We start from the raw sequence: 16,627 nt of genomic DNA on the forward strand, positions 1-16,627 counted from the left end.
TGAAGGGAGAGGTGCTCTTCTTATGGTACGTCTCATTGAGTGCAGGACCAGTCTCCTGGTTGTCTCTTCTGGTACTGGGGTGCACCAAGTAGAGAGATGGTAGTCACGGATCCTTCCCCCTTGTCTTCCTGTGCTTCCTAGGATCTATCGTAATTTTTCTTGATTGAAAGCAGAGCATTGCCTCACGTGCTTACGAGTACCGGGCTGCGTTCTGTGTTCTTACGAGCACAGAGCATTACCTCATATGCTTACGAGTGCCGGGCTGTGTTCTGTGTTCTTACAAGAAGAGATCCACATTCCCATCATAGACAATATGATGATCATCAATTTTTAAGAAAATGCATAACTGGACTACAACACATACTTCAGCTGATTCGTCCAAAGCTTAAAACGAGAAACTGAAAGATGGACGAGGTCTTTCAGTTGCCGAGATACATCAGGAGAGAGATTTCCTCTATACGTGTTCTAACTGTCTGCTTTGTTAGAGCAATTTTTTTTGCTTTCCTTTCGATGCTTTCATCTCCAAGAGGTCTTGCGTGTCAGTTGCAAACTGGCAAAAACCTTGTTTGATTTGTTAAATTTTATTGGATATTTTCTATAGTTATTCCTAAGCTAATTAAAAAGAGTACTGTGTATTGAATTTTATTTAGAAACAGTTGAATATTAGAATGTTGCATACTAAAGTTATAATAGAATTCTTAAATACTGTACAAAAGATAAGTATATTGATAAATCATATTTGTTCCGTAACTGAAATACAAACCACGCTATTTACATGGGGTAATTACTTCGGCGTAGCTGAATGACGAGCCATAAAAGTTTTAACGAGGGTTTACTACCCCACCGCTAGTTAGCGGGGGTTAGGGAGGGGTAGCTAGCTACCCCCTCCCCCCCTCACACACACACCGGTGATTGCTTCACTTTACTTTTGGCTTGGGCAGAGAACAGACCTGTCTGCTCTCTCCCTCGCTTTGACTGCCATATTTAATCTGTTTTTTTGCTTTTTCTTTTTCAGTGTGTTTGAAGTTGGCCTCTACTATGCGTACTTGCCATGGACTTCCCAGCCGCCCTTGTGGGACCTTTATGTCGGCAGTCGACACCGATCCCCACACCTTATGTCCTCACTGTAGTGGCCAGCGGTGTGATAGTGGTAACGTGTGTATAGAATGTAGGGATTGGTCTACCTCCCAGTGGGAGAGGTTTGCCCAGCGCCGGAAGAAAAAGTCCAAAAGGGATCTTTCTCCTTCAGAGGCTTCTTTGAAGAGAGAAAATTCTAGGACTTCTTCCGTAGCCCTTTCCTCCTCCGAAGCTCCCCCTGGAGCGGTCTCTTTCGAGAGGCCGGCGAGTGGTAGCGTAGACCGTATTGCTGTTGACCGCTCCTGGGGTGCGGGAGAGGTAGTCCGGCTGCCCCTCTTCCCCCGGAGGAGAATTTGAATATGTCTAATCGTGATTTATTACAGCTTTGGGCTTCCTTGGGGCTGCAGGGTTCGCCCTCCAAGGAAGCCCTGTTTGACATGATCAAACTTAGTGCAGCTGTCAAACAATCGCCAACTACAGCAGGGATAGATCCTCTGTCTGTGGTTGACGTTATTGTGACGGAGACATCTCGTGGGTCAAGTCAAACCCCTGTTCCTGTCGCCAAGGTAGCTGACGGCTTAGATTCCCCCTCTGAACATCCTTCGAGGGAGGATCTAAGTCCCACGGTCTCTCCTGCCGGTGATTCTCCCCCTTTGGGTAGTTCACTTACAGAGACTCCTCTGCGGAGGCCCCTTGATGGTCAGCCTGCTGATCCCATGGCCCCTCGTGGGCGTATAAGGCGGAAGGCTCGTCCTCCCCTTCGCCGTAGAGGCCTTCCTTCCCCTCACAAGGGAGTTAGGAGGCGCCTCTTCGGCTCGTCTTCGCCACAATCCTCTGCGGAGGAGACGACTCGCCGTTCGCCGACCCTGCCAGCTACCACCTTAGACCTCTTCGGGGATCGTTCGCGATCCCTTTTGGATGATGGTCGTTCTTCGGGACACAGTGACCAGTCTTCCTCCAGACCTGCTGTGCCGTCACCCTTTGATGTTGCAGATGCGCGTTGCGCGCCACCTGATCCTGCCATTGCGCAGGTACCGGGCCCCTCGGGGCTGAAGAGCCTTGAGCGCAAAACTGCGCCTCTCGCCCTCAAGCGCCAGGTTCTTCCTGCGCGCCCTCCTGCTGCTGCCGCTGTTCCTGTCTTAGCGCCTCAGCGCTCACCTGCGCACGTGCGCGCCCCTGTTCCTGCTACGTGCCAGGGTTTCCCTGCGCTCCCACATCCTTCTACGCCCCTTCGCCCTCCAGCAGTTCCCGTGACAGCGCGCCAGCGCTCACCTGCGCACACGCGCCCCAGCGTTCCCCGGTTACTGCCTCGTCGCGCGCAGTTCAAGAGGTTCCTACTCTAGCGCACAGGCGCTCACAGGTTCCTCTGGACTCGCAGCTCCAGACGGGCGCTGCGAGTCCACGCGCAGTTCCAGTTCCAGCGCTCGCACGCTCGCCAACGCACCAGCACGCTTTTACATCACAGCGCGCCGCCCAGGAGGCGACTAAGCTAGCGCACTGGCACCCCAGGGCTCTCCTTCCAGACCGCGCGATCCTGCACGCGTTCCAGCCGCGCGGGACGCTCCGGTTGCAACCGCCCAGGAGGCGCCTAAGCTAGCGCATGGGCGCTCACAGGCACCTAAGCTAGCGCACGGGTGCTCACAGGCACCCCAGGGCTCTCCTTCCAGACCGCGCCATCCTGCACGCGTTCCAGCCGCGCGCGACGCTCCAGTTGCGCGCCCCGTTCCAGTCATCAAGGCGCCACATGCAATCCTCCAGTGCACACCTGTGCGCTCTCATCAAACCGCGCGTCCTGCTCGCCCACCGCAGCAGCGCACACCAGTGCGTCCACATCCTGATGCGCGCCCACGATCGCCTGCGCGCCCACAGGCGAGTATGGCTGTCCTGTCGGACCAGCGCCAACCAACGCGCCAACGCGCCATCCCTTCCTCGCGCTATCCTGAACCGGCGCTGCGCGCCACACGCCCTCGCCAGCTCCTATGCGCCCCCGTGCCCACGCGCGCGCTCCATCGCTCCCACGCTCCTGTGACCTCGCCTGCATGCCACCGCGCCCTCACGCCCGCTCCACCACCCTCTCTCTCCCACGCTGATGCACGCGCGCGAACGCGAGATTCCTGTGTCACGCGATCCTTTCGGGCGCAACCCTGACCTGGGCCCATCACGCGACCTCCAGCGCGAGCGTCGCCAGGCGGACAGGTCTTCGTCTCGTTCCCCTCCCTGCAAGCGCAGACCAGCGCACTCGCCGGAGGAGGGGCGGTTCCTGGACAGGTCTAAGGACTCTTTCTCTTCAATTTCACTGGCGAACCCGCATTTGTCGATTCCTCCAAGGGATCGAACGATCCCCTTCCCTCCAGAGGGAGTGTCTGACAGCGCGACTGTCAGCCAGCAGCCCTGGTTCGGTACCCTAGTCAGAGCTTTTGTGCAGGCGATGAAGCCCACCCTCTCTGACATGGGTCGCAATCCAGTGGCAGCTTCCTCCCCCCTGAAGAGGAAGATAGGAGTCTCTCCCGTGGAAATACCTCCAAGGCCTATTTTGTCTCCTCGCAGATCCTTGCGCAAGGCTCCTTTTCCCCCCCAGACTTTCTCTCCCTCCCCTGCTAATGAGGATTACCCATCCTCAGGGGAGTCGGACGAGCCGGACCATTCCCCCATCGCACCAATGGGGTAAGCTTCGCCTCTCCCTGAGAAGTCTTCTCGTCCAGGGGTGGAAAAGAGCCTGCACCCATCGTTACTCGAGTCCTGCATCTCGCCCAGTAGGGAACCGAAGGACTCTAAGACGATCCCTAAATCGTCAGCAAGGATCAAGCAGGAGTCATCTAGACCTTCCGAGGATGTCCAAGTCTCCCCCCAGGAAGAGCCACTGGGGACGGGAGACTTCGCTGCCAGTCCTTCAGGAGGAGAGCACCAAGAGTCAGAACACACATTCTGGCAAGTCCTGACCCCCATGAGGAACCTCAACGGAATCCCAGACCCTGAGATTCCTCCTCGTGAAGTTAAGGACACGGTCCTGGACCGCGTCTACGGCACCCAGAAACCCTCTAGGGCCAGTGCAGCCTTGCCCTGGTCTCAGGGGATGAAGAGTGCCAGGGACAAGGTCGAAGGCCAGCTCTCTGAGCTTGCCTCCTCCAGCAGATCCAGCGCCGCTAACAAGCTCCTCCCTCCTCCTCGAGTCCATCAGAGGAGGTACTTTGAGATCCTTGAGGAGCCTTGTTTTGGTCTTCCGATGCATCACTCTGTGGAAGAACTCACCGGGGGAGTCCCTCTTGAGAAACTCTCCAACCGGCACGTGTCCTACTCAGCCACTGAGATCCTAAGCCAGGAGAAGGTCGCTAAGTGTGCCATGCAGGCAACTTCGTGGCTGGGGTCTCTGGGCATCCTGGTGTGGTCTGAGGACCTCTCCAAAGAAAGCACCAGGAAGGCACTGGAGACTTTCTTACTCTCGGGCACACGGACCATTGAGTTTCTGGCCCACCAAGTCTCTAGCTTGTGGGCCAATATGATTCTCAAACATCGGGACGCTGTGGCTGAGAGGTTCCACCAGAAGGTTCCCTGTTCGGAGATTAGCAGGCTCAGACACTCTTCCGTGTTCGCTAAGAGCTTGTTTGAGCCTAAGGACGTGGAGCTTACCGCTGAGAGGTGGAGGAAGTCCACCCAGGATTCCCTCATCCATAGGGCCCCGACATCGAGGCCCTACAAACCTCCAGCGGCTCAACAGCCCCGTCCAGCTAAGGACATGAAGAAGACCACTGCAGCGAAGCCGAAGGTGTCTAAGCCCTTTCCTGCCAAGAGCAGAAGGAGCAAGAAGTCCTCCAAGGGAGGCAAGAACCATAGAGGTAACAGCCGAGGCCGTAAACGCAAGGGTTGGCAGTCCCCCTGCATGTCCACCAGTGGGGGGATGCCTACAAAGTTGCGCGACAAGGTGGCAGCAACTCGGGGCAGATGCCTGGACGATTTCCATGATCACTCTGGGTTATCGTGTCCCGTTCACAGCCTCTCTACCTCCCCTGACAGCGAATCCAGTGTCTTGAGCTCTTGCCATGGGATCGGCAAGAGGGCAAGCCCTTTGGGCAGAAGTCCAGACCATGTTAAAGAAGGACGCTCTTCAGGAGGTTGTAGACGGGTCCCCAGGCTTCTACAGTCGACTCTTTCTTGTGAGAAAGGCGTCTGGAGGCTGGAGACCAGTCATCGACCTCTCAACCCTGGACGGGTTTGTCAAGCAGACTCCGTTCAGTATGAAGACGGCAGACACGGTCAGACTCGCAGTGAGACCACAAGACTTCATGTGTACACTGGATCTAAAGGACGCTTACTTCCTGATCCCAGTCCATCCGTCTCCAAGGAAGTACCTAAGATTTTGCCTAGACAACAAGATCTACCAGTTCAAGGTGCTGTGTTTCGGTCTCTCCACAGCCCCTCAGGTGTTCACCAGAGTGTTCACCCTCATCTCTTCGTGGGCTCACAGGATCGGCATCCGTCTCCTTCATTACTGGATGACTGGCTGATCCTAGCAGACTCGGAGGCAACCCTTCTTCGCCACCGAGACAAGCTCCTCGAAGTTTGCCGGGATCATGGTAAATCTCAAGAAGTCCTCTCTGCAGCCCTCTCAGAAACTGGTATATCTAGGCATGGTCATAGACACCAATCTCCACAAAGCCTTCCCATCAGACGACAGGATAGCAAGGCTGAGGAAGGTCGCGAGACCTTTCCTCAATCGAGAAGAACTCCCACCCCAATCGTGGCTACGTCTCCTCGGCCACCTCTCCTCCCTGGTCCATCTCGTTCCCAACGGTCACCTCAGAATGAGATCCCTCCAGTGGCGACTCAAGTCCCGGTGGAATCAAGGTCACGATTCCCCGGACACTCTGATCCCTATGGGTCCTGCGGAACGGACGGACCTCCGGTGGTGGGTGGCGGACGAGAACCTACGAAAGGGAGTGGATCTTCTCGTTCTTCCCCCGGATTTGATGTTGTTTTCGGACGCATCAAAGAAAGGGTGGGGGCCCACGTTCTGAACCACAGGACCTCAGGCCTGTGGTCAGAATCAGAAAAGTACCTTCACATAAACCTGCTAGAAATGAAGGCCGTATTCCTGGAACTTCAGAAGTTCCACCAAGTCCTGGCGGGCCACTCCGTGGTGGTGATGAGCGACAACACCACAGTCGTGGCTTATATCAACAAGCAGGGAGGTACCTTTTCGGAACAGCTATCCCATCTTGCAGTAGAGATCCTGAGATGGTTCGAAGTCCACTCGATCTCGCTAGCGGCTCGCTTCATTCCAGGCAAAAGGAATGTGCTCGCCGACAGTCTGAGCAGAGCGACGCAGATAGTGAGTACCGAGTAGTCTTTGGATCCTCAAGTAGTCAACAAAGTCCTGACTTTGTGGGGTTCCCCACCGGTGGATCTGTTTGCTACAGCGCTGAATTTCAAGCTCCCGATGTACTGCTCCCCACTCCCGGACCCCAAGGCGCTCTGGCAGGATGCCTTCCAACAACGGTGGGACAACGTCGATGTGTACGCCTTTCCCCCGTTCTGTCTGATGAGGAGGGTGCTCAACAAGATCAGAATATCAGTCAATCTTTCAATGACCCTTATAGCTCCGCTATGGCATCACGCAGAATGGTTCCCGGACCTTCTGCAACTCCTCACGGAGTTTCCGAGAGAACTCCCTCCACGTCACGAGCTACTCAAACAACCACTCGCCAACATCTACCACAAAGCCGTAGGTTCGCTACGACTTCACGCCTGGAGACTATCCAGCATCTCCTCACAGAGAGAGGATTTTCGCAACAAGTGGCGAACAGGGTGTCTGGACACCTGCGCAAGTCATCCGCAGGAGTCTACCAGGCGAAGTGGAGAGTCTTCTGTGATTGGTGTCGTGGAAGGGGTATCTCTCCACTCGATGCCACTATTCCAGCAATAGCGGAGTTCCTCGTGTATCTGCGGGAGGAAATGCGCCTTCCAGTCTCGGCAGTGAAAGGCTATCGCTCAGCCTTAAGTCTTGCCTTCAGGCTTAAAGGAATGGACATTTCTTCCTCGCTAGAACTTTCCCTTCTCATACGGAGTTATGAACTTACCTGCCCTCAGTCGGAAGTGAGACCTCCTCCATGGAACGTGGTTCGAGTTCTCAGGTCTCTTAAGAGACCTCCCTACGAACCATTACGCCAGGCTTCTGATCGCCACCTTACCTGGAAGATGGTTTTCCTGCTAGCTTTGGCCTCGGCCAAGCGAGTCAGTGAGCTACATGGTCTCTCGTACAACATCGCTCATTCAAGGGGATGGGGGGAGGTAACGTTCAGCTTCGTCCCTGAGTTTGTTGCCAAGACTCAGAATCCGGGAGTGCTGGACCCTAGGTTCGACTCTTTCCAGGTTTCGAGTCTCCGTTCTGTAACAGATGACCCAGACCATCTCCTACTGTGCCCAGTGAGGAGTCTGAGGTTGTATCTTAAAAGAACAGCTGCAGTTCGTCCCCAGGTGCGAGCCTTGTTCGTGAGCACCGGGAAGACGAAGAGGAGGGTCACCAGGAATACCATCTCGGCCTGGATTCGCAAGGTGATACATCTGGCCTTGAATCCTGACCCTCCTCCATCACGTCGCCCCAGAGCGCATAATGTCAGGGGCATAGCTACGTCCCTGGCCTTCAAGAAGAATTATTCAGTGACGCAGGTCCTTCAAGCTGGAGTGTGGAAGCATCAGACCACCTTCACGGCCCACTACCTGCAAGACGTGACACACAGGAGGCTCGATACGTTCTCTATCGGCCCTGTGGTGGCTGCACAACAGCTGGTCTAACCTCAGGCTCCTTAATGGACAAGTAGCAGAAGGTTGAGGGCATTGTTATCCGGTTTAAGTCTGCGTGAATGAAAAGATCTGTCTAGCCCTTATTCTTTTCTTCATCCTCTCCTCCCTTGGAGAAAGCAGCATCCTGGGTTCTCTGCATAGCTGACCTCAAACCTCTGCAGGTAAGCCATGCTCCCTTGTGTTCCTAGTATTAAGTGTAATACTGTCATGTGCCCATACCCTGACGAGGTGGTATTGGGAGAGTCCTAGCCTAGATTTCCATCTGAAGAACTCCAGGTCAACTTCCTAGGACGAGTCACTTCTCACCTAGCTTATGTAGGCCGCAGCAGTTTCACAGCATGCCAGTGAGGAGCAGGGACCCTTTATTTCTTGAGTACTTACACACTCGAATTTGGGGTCCCCGGGCACGCCAAACCCAGTATGGCAGGAGACTTACCGCCCTTCCTAAGGGTTGAGTCACCCCATGTAAATAGCGTGGTTTGTATTTCAGTTACGGAACAAATGACAAATTCGTAGATAATTTGTATTTTTCCTAACTATACAAACCTTAGCTATTTACACATATGTGCCCGCCAGCCCTGTCCTCCGAGATAATTCCTACCTCTAAGCAAAGTGAAGCATTCACCGGTGTGTGTGAGGGGGGGGGGGCGGTTTAGCTAGCTACCCCTCCCTACCCCCCGCTAACTAGCGGCGGGGTAGTAAACCCTCGTTAAAACTTTTATGACTCGTCATTCAGCTACGCCGAAGTAATTACCCCATGTAAATAGCTAAGGTTTGTATAGTTAGGAAAAATACAAATTATCTACGAATTTGTCATATTTTATATTTAAAAGTGTGTATAAAACATTTTAGCTCAATTTCAGTGTACAACAGGAAAGGTATTGAAGCAAAACAGATATTCCAGGATTTTCGTTTAGCAAAACGTACTCATTGTATTTCAGGTCATAACTTTAAGATTAACCTTAGACTCTTCCAGATCCTGATATGGCAACACTCGTTCACTTTCCCTCTTCTCTTACAGGTGGTCACCATTAGGTGTCGCAAGACGAAAGGTCAATGTAGACTTAAATGCGTCGTGGTCAGTGATGGTGGCGGGAACAAGACCTGTTTCCTCATCTACACTGCAGACATGTTCCTTTTTGAATGTTGCAATGGTGAGGCATATCTCTCTCTCTCTCTCTCTCTCTCCTTCTCTCTCTCTCTCTCTCTCTCTCTCTCTCTCTCTACACCTCACCCCCATTCTTGCTGCCTTTCTTCCACCTTAACTATCACTCTACTTACAATTTTTTCTCCCAGTGGGACCTTGGCACTGAAGGGCTTTCCTGGCCCCAACACCCAACTCTTATGAATGAGGAATAAATTTTACAAGATATGTTTTTTATATTTGTTGCCATATTATTATCATTATTATTATTATTATTATTATTATTATTATTTAAGACAAATAAAACTGTGTTTACATTTATGTAAGTAAATTATTGTAAAAATAAAATTTAGTAGTTTAAAAAGAAATTACAGAATAAGAATTTTTTTAATCGCTTGTTTCTCGAACTAATCGACCTTCGTCTCCCACAGGTGTTTGACAACTGCGCCGTCACCATTATGATTTCGGTGGAACCGTATACGTTTGGACTTGAGATACAGCCGTCCAGGAGGATAAAGATAGACCGAGACACCCCAAGATGACGCCTTCTTGATCTATCTCTCCATGTTCTCGCCTACTTTCTTGCTTCGAAAATGTTAAGAAGGTGAGTGACGATCCTTGCTCTTCGTAGCTACTTAGTGTCATCTCTGTACTTTGTAGGGTACACTGTAAGCATTGCTAAATGGTTTTGACAGATTCTCTTTCTGTCACTTTTTAACTGTCGGCTTTATCTTCATTCCCAATTCCTACCTTTCATTTTCCTGTCCATCTTCTTCGATGTTTAAACATAAATACAAATTATATTCCTTTATAACTGGTGGCGGGGAAGACCCACTCGCGTGTGAGTCAGCTCGACGCTCACTTTTGGCTTTGGCTGTTTTAATCAATTTGCTTTTTCTCATTCTAGATAAATGGAAAATACATAAGAAGTTATTTTCTGGGTAAGCCGAAAATGTGCGATATGTTTTTGTGTAAACCTGCTGTATTAATCTAGTCCTTCTTGTGACTTTTTTGTTTGTAAATCATGATTAAAAAACACAAATGTAAAGGTAAACAGATCAACTTGAGACTATATAGATTCTTATACAGTTGATGAAGACGGTTAAGAATTTTTTAATTTATGTCTTGAATTTATGTCTTAAATTAATGTGTAAGACATCTATGTCTGAAAGGAAAGGCAATACACAGGGGTATATGTAACAGAAGACATCCGGTAATGGTTTGGGTGTATTATCTCAACACCTCCATAGAATACGAGCGCAGACGACGGTCTCTAAGACAAAGCAGGGTCTATGGGTGATGTGGAAATTCAGTTTTTGAAAATGACATAATAGGGATGGCTGAACTGGTTAACTCCCAATGAATATCTAAATAATAATTATATATATTACAAGAAAAGGAATTCCAGTTTGTACAGATTTTTGTAGAAGAGACATGAACTTTGAACAATTGACTGGGGAAGGAATACAAGAATGGTTTCAGAGGTATTTCGTAACACCATGACAGCCCCTTGAGGACCAGATTTTCAATTAAAGAGGAACAGAGATTTAGCATTTGAGGGAATGACTCTCCCACAAGTCATGGACATTCTGACATTGAGATATCAGTTGACATTCCTGAGATTTGATGAAACCTGTATTGAGAGAGGGATACAAGAGCCATTATCTATGTGTCCCTTCCCCGATTGCCATAATTTCATAAATTTGAATCTCAAGATTAGTTCACCAAACTTGTAACTGGGCTCCAGAAGGCACTCGAAGAGTTTGAAGACCCAAGCCTATGTGGCTTAGGAGTATGAAGTGTGAAGGAGGTGATGAATAGAGAAGTAGTGATTTAAAAGCTCAAGATAGAGACGACTGGTGAAATCTAACCGAGGCCCTTTGCGTCAATAGGTGTAGGAGGAGACGATGATGTTGGATACGTTTGGAATTAACAAGTATCTCAAGTCTAAGGACCAAGAAAACTATAGAAAGAAGGCTTGACCAGGAGTGGCAGGTTTAGATAAAATAAGGATGTGGTATTCACTGTCAAATATTGTTATTTTTACTAGCTTACCTACAACCCTCAGAAAAGCAAGATTCTAAAAGTCTTATAAGGGCTCCAACAGGGAAAAATACCCCAGTGAGGAAATCAAATAAGGAAGTAAGTAAATTAGATGTCTAAATATATATCTACTCTACAAAGACAGACTCATGTCAGACTGTTCATTAAGAAATTTTCTGCAAGTTTGAAATTGAGTCTCAGTCTCCCTTGGCAGTTTTTTTCCTTCCTGTAGAGATATGATTTGCAAATTGACATTTGAGGACCAAGTATTTACCAAATTCTAAAATCGATCAAGACAAAATTGATATGTTTTCCTTTATGAGATTCTACTGCTAGAGAGTCATTGGGTCCCTTGACTGACCAGACAGTACTACATTGGATCTCTCTCTTTAGTTATATCTTATTCTTTCCACATTCTCCTCTGTCCTCATGCACCTGACAACACTGAGATTACCAAACAATTCTTCACTCAAGGAGTTAACTACTGCAGTGGCTACTTTTCTCTTGGTAAGGGTAGAAGAGACTTTTTAGCTATGGTAAGCAGCTCTTCTAGAAGTTTTTATAGTTTATATATATGTATGATTTAATCTAATGTTGCTGTTCTTGAAATATTCTATTTTTATTGTTTATTACCTCTCATGTAGTTTGTTTATTTCCTTGTTTCCTTTCCTCGCTGGGGTATTTTTCCTTCTTGGAGCTCTTGGGCTTATAGCATCTTGCTTTTTCAACTAGGGTTGTAGCTTAGTAATAATGATAATAATATGAAACAGATTTATTACCAAAATGTTATTTTTAATATGGTCTGCATATCTTTCAAATCATTAGAATTCAATCTAAATTGTGGGTGTCGTATTCATGGTACAAAGAAATGAAGTGTACTTCGTAGTAATGCCTTCTGATTGGAGAAGTTAATGCTTATATACAGAAAGTTCATTAACTGTTTTAATATTCCTAGACTTAGAAATAGCTCACTTATTAGATTTCAACTATAAAAATAAAACAAAAGGTTTTCCTGCTCGTCACAATTTGCAAACTAGACCATTGATCCGTTGACTTTATTCACTCCAAAATATGTAAAACAGAGCATTGAGGACTTTGGTTATTATGTAGGCTGCAAGAACATTCTATAATGATTTTGATATTAAAATAAGTGATTCCCAGAACAGAATCAGCAATGGAGAAATTACAAAAGACATGCCATAAACCTTCACCCAATATAAAAGAATTCCTTCACTGACCTAAAATACAGTGAACACTATGGAATGGTAGGTTATTCAAGTACAGTGTAGGAGAATGTGCTTAAGGGCCGCTCATGAATGGCAGAGGCAAGGGACAGTGACATTGCCCTATCAAACGGGACAATGCCCTAGAGACTGACCATATAAACATATGATTAGTGCCCAGGACCCCTCTCCATCCAAGCTAGGACCAAGGAGGGCCAAGCAATGGCTGCTGAGGACTTAACAGATAGACCTGATGGCTCCCCCAAAACCCACATCCTTAGTTCACAAGAATGGTGAGGTTGCAGCGACCAAAGAAACTATCGAGTTTGAGCAGGACTCGAACCCCAGTCTGTCGTTCACCTGTATTGTAGACCGTTGGACCGTCGACTTTACTTACTCCAAAATGTGTAAAACAGAACTTTGGTTATTACATAGGCTATAAAAACATAAATTTACACTTGTATACCTACTAGTACACCTTAATATCAAAATGAATACTCTGTTACACTTGTATACGTATAGAATTTGTCTAAATAATTAGTTGCGATAGTATTGTCCAAGTGTCTCCATCTGCTGGTGGTGAATAAAGACAAAATCGAAAGCAAAACTTTGGAAAAGTGGATGACTTTATCAAGATGCTTTGAAAAGTTCAGAATTACGGTGGAAGACTAAAAGAATGATTAAGATATCATTAAAAATAATATTCTTGTAATGTATTTTGCTTAAAAATAATATTCTTGTAATGTATTTTGCTTTTATTATCTGTGTCGTCTTGAAATATTTTTAAAAATGTGACTAAAGTGTTTTTCTTTTCCAGGTGATCGGCATCAGTACATAGAAGACTTGCCAAGATCACTGAAGAATCTTCTGGTGTAGATAATGACATGAAGAAGCCATAGATAATTACACCTAGAGTACATCAAGAATCCTCGTAGCTACAAGACCTCTCTCGTCTATTACGAAAGTCGCCGTTTTTTACTTTGATAGTTAAAGTATTTTGGTATATATATATGTGCGTGCGTGGTGCAAGATTGTTTGAAAGTACTGTATGCTTCTACAACAATTACTTTTAATAGTTGAAGAATTCACAGGTTCATACATGGAAAGCTGTACGTTTGCAGCTCAGTAAATGAGTGTGAGTGTGTGTTTATTGCTTGAATCATTCTTCATACTGAATGATAAGGACATAAATTTATTCATTATCAGCTCCTTCCTTTCCCAGGATCCAAATCTATTATCCTCAACTGTTCTGTCATTATCTTTCAGTAGGATTTTATGTCTCAAGTCGTACTTGAAGGATTTTTGCAGGATTTCAAAAATGTCTTCCACAAGTCTCTTCAAGTCTTTTTATTGTAATGTCTTAACCATTTAGTTACGGCTCATTTTCCCTTTGCCTACGCATACACCAAACAGCTTGGCCTATTCTTTACACATTCTCCTCTGTCCTCATACACCTGACAACACTAAGATTACCAAACAGTTCTTCTTCACTCAAAGGGTTAACTACTGTACTGTAGTTATTCAGTGGCCACTTTCCTCTTGGTTTGGATAGAAGAGGTCATCTAGGACATTCCAAAATCAAACCATTGTTCTCTAGTCTTGGGTAGTGCCATAGCGCCTGTACCATGGTCTTCCACTGATATGGGTTAGAGTTCTTATGATTGAGGGTACACTCAGGCGGATCTAGGAAAATTTGCCGCAAGACAATTTGCTGTATGGATATTTTGACGAAGACATTATGCCGCAAAGCGTAAGAGAAGGCAAAAAAAAATTGTACATAAATGGCACCTTAATCATTTATATATATATATATTAATTTGGAATATTTTTTTTATCTTATTTCATTTTTAGAGCATATTGTTATATTTATTTACTTTGATTTTCAATCATTTGAATACTTATGGATATATATAAGAAAAGAAATGTAGAACATAAAGATTAGAAATATTGAAGGTCTCACACTTTAAGTCAGACATTTTCTAGAATTATAATCTTTAGTTCTCAAGACATTGATCTCTTTCGATGGGTAACAGATATTTGCAGCCCATTATGGATAACCTCCAACTCCCTGTTGTTGATTTAAAGTCCTTTCATACACTTTTCAAAGACTAATAGGAAAAGTGGGCCGATCTTTACATGGACGAGGTCCCCTGCCTCTCTTTTGCTCCTATACCCAGTTCTAACAATCGATTTGCATGTCAGAACTGTTTCGGACCTCCACCGGGTATCCTCTGGTTTCGTCCTCGCCAGGCATAGTTCACCATCTTTCGGGAACCAAGGGCTTCGCTCCAAGTTCTATAGATGTATCATTGGTGTCTTGAGGAAATGAAGGAATGAATGATTTGATGTTTCTCTGGCATCCTGACTTCGAAGGTCATTGACGTCTTGAGGCAAAATGAATGCGAGTAGCATAAGGAACTCCACTTTCGTGTTGAAATCACAATCGTTTTGATATCAAACCTTAAACCCAGTATCTGTCACCTTTCTGCAAGCATTGTTAAAGAAATAACTAGAGGGGCAATCAGTAGAGCGCAGACCTCCACCGCGGCAGCTCATTTCTCAGCCTTTTGCTCGACCATAAACCTGACCTTCTAAAACTTAATAATTTCCAGCTTTTTACATAACAGTTACCCCTTACTAGTTTCATTACTCTATGATTAAAATTGTGGCCAGGAAACCATTCACAAAATAACACACAAAACAGAAATTCCTTCCAACTTCGTTTGGCGTAGTTAAAAAAAAAAAACAGCTCGTTACATTTGCGAATTGAAAAAGTTCAAATAAACTAAGAAAAGTAGTCGGTTTAAATTGTCTTGCGGCGAATTTGTTTACGGTAAATTGTGCGGCTTCCTACTCAGGCACAGTATTCTATCTGTGTCCTTATTTCCTTTCCTCACTGGGTTAGTTTCCCTATTAGAACCCTTGGGCTTTGAGCATCTTGATTTCCCAAATGGGGTTATGGCTTAGCTAGTAATAATAGTCATAAAATGATCTTTTGTCCGGAGCAGCAGTCTCGTCCTTCCAAATAACGATAACTTCTAAGGAGTGTCAGTTGGTTTTTGAATGAGTTTGAAATCAAATGAGTATAAGAGTTCCACGACATCCTCCTCATTTCATTTGAGTGAAATAAGGGTTTTTTTATTAGAATAAAAAGAGGTCTATTTAAGATCCTAAGGAGAGCATTGAATAATGTCAAATATAAGCTAATTATACAGTTGAGAGTGTTCTTGTGATCATGGGAATATTTACAGGTACAATTCACGTACAGTAGAATATTATCTTGTTGATCTTATTGAGATAATCAGTGTAATGTGTGAAAGGCTTTCGTAGGATTTATTTGGTTCATGTTTCATATTTGCATTTTATGAATATTGTTTGTTGAAAAATCATTTTTATAAAGGTACAGAAATGCCAGCGAGCTTACGGATTGTTATATATAAGGGATAAGGTTTTATTTTGTGTAAAATACTTGAGTATATATGAAATTCAAGGAAGCTTAGATATTTTTATATATTATAAAGGATAAGGTAATTATTTTGTGTAAAATAATGTAGTGTATATTAGAAATTTGAAATATTTACCATCGATAAGATGCTGAAGTTTATTGAAGTCAATTTATTGTTGAATTAGATATAACACACAACTTAGAAGAAGGTTTGGGTCCAATTCATCTTTTAAAGATCAGCTGCTTAGGAATAGTTTCACTTCATTCCATCCATTTTGTCGTTTCTAGAAAGTAAATGTTCATTTCTCATTACTTCTTGGGAAAAGCAACATTCATCGTTATTTTTGTTTATACTCGGACACTGTTAGAGTTTATTTCTTGTTTAAAACAGTTGATTTATTTTTTTCAGTGCCAGTCAGCATTTCAAAATCTCTTCTGTAATCGCTGAGAAAGGTTCAGCATTGCTCATATTATACATATTGACATCAGGGTTCTCTAGATAATACTCTGCCTGTATTGGCAGAATTCCATTGTTAATGGTTTTTTTATCATATTCAAGTTAATGGTGAATATAATAATGGGTACATTAAGAGTTTGTTATCCATTGTAGCCAACTTCTCTCAGCCGTTCTAAAAAGCTCTCTGTCATTTTCTGTACATTTGATGTCCTATATTTAATATTTCATGTTTAGATTTATTATTAGCAGACGGAACACATTTTGACGTAGCAAAGGTTCTATTTTAAACTCACATTTGAATATTTACCAATCCTGAAACCACATGACGATAGTGAGAAAATTCCAATTGAGAAAGGAGTTAGACAGGGAGACCCCTTCTCGCCTAGATTATTCACAGCATTTCTTAATTGAAAATAAGCAGCAAATACAGATCTGGGGAA

The 16,627-nt window shown here is 45.6% G+C and overlaps 1 long non-coding RNA gene across 1 annotated transcript; it reads left to right on the forward strand.

Moving 5' to 3' along the window:
* The first annotated feature begins 8,616 nt into the window (after nucleotides 1-8,616).
* Nucleotides 8,617-14,039, forward strand: LOC137633982 (uncharacterized). The gene is made up of 3 exons (XR_011042397.1): nucleotides 8,617-9,029; nucleotides 9,451-9,623; nucleotides 13,103-14,039. It is a non-coding gene; the product is annotated as an uncharacterized lncRNA (long non-coding RNA).
* The last annotated feature ends 2,588 nt before the right edge of the window (nucleotides 14,040-16,627 follow it).

The sequence above is a fragment of the Palaemon carinicauda genome, chromosome 43, assembly GCF_036898095.1.
Source record: "Palaemon carinicauda isolate YSFRI2023 chromosome 43, ASM3689809v2, whole genome shotgun sequence".
Taxonomy (NCBI): domain Eukaryota; kingdom Metazoa; phylum Arthropoda; class Malacostraca; order Decapoda; family Palaemonidae; genus Palaemon; species Palaemon carinicauda.